This window comes from Pteropus alecto, unplaced genomic scaffold (assembly GCF_000325575.1).
Source record: "Pteropus alecto unplaced genomic scaffold, ASM32557v1 scaffold7, whole genome shotgun sequence".
NCBI classification, from domain to species: domain Eukaryota; kingdom Metazoa; phylum Chordata; class Mammalia; order Chiroptera; family Pteropodidae; genus Pteropus; species Pteropus alecto.
In genome coordinates, this window is record NW_006494614.1 from 21,377,756 (window position 1) to 21,378,383 (window position 628).

Here is a 628-nt window from a genome sequence, read left to right on the forward strand (position 1 = left end):
AAGTGATTGCACTCTGGGGAACATGGCAGAGTGAGAAATGTCTTCAGATCTCTCCCCTTGAAAAAACAATCAGCTGGACATCTAAAACTCAACAAAAAACACCTAAACTGCACACCAGCACATCTGAGCATGGATGTGATCTATGCATAAGAGCTACCACAGGTCAGAACCCCAGGTGTCGGGCTGAAATAAAGAAACAGCCTCTCGCAACCTCCAGAGCTCCCTGCAGGAGGAGGGAGAAAGGAGAAGGTGTGATGACTTCCCTGAACAGCCCTGCCTGGGAGTACTGTGAGTTCCACGCATCCAGTGGCAGGGCACAGTCATCAGGGCAGAAAGCAGAGAAGAGAGATGGGACTGCAGATAAACAACAGTTGATTTTTACCGACCATGGCTGCAAAACCAAGGCTGAGCCAAAACCCCCAACTCCCAACCTAGAGAGCCCTTCCCCCATAACCTCTGAGGCCGAACATCGCAGAGCCCCAGAGTAATCTGAGTAAATGCTGCTGAGACTGTTGCTGACACTGACAGGGACTGAAACTGAACTGAGAGTAGTGAGTGTGATTAAATATCTACAAGAAAAGTAAAAAAGCATTATTAAGGCTTTATATAAAGCAGGGATCCAAGAGGC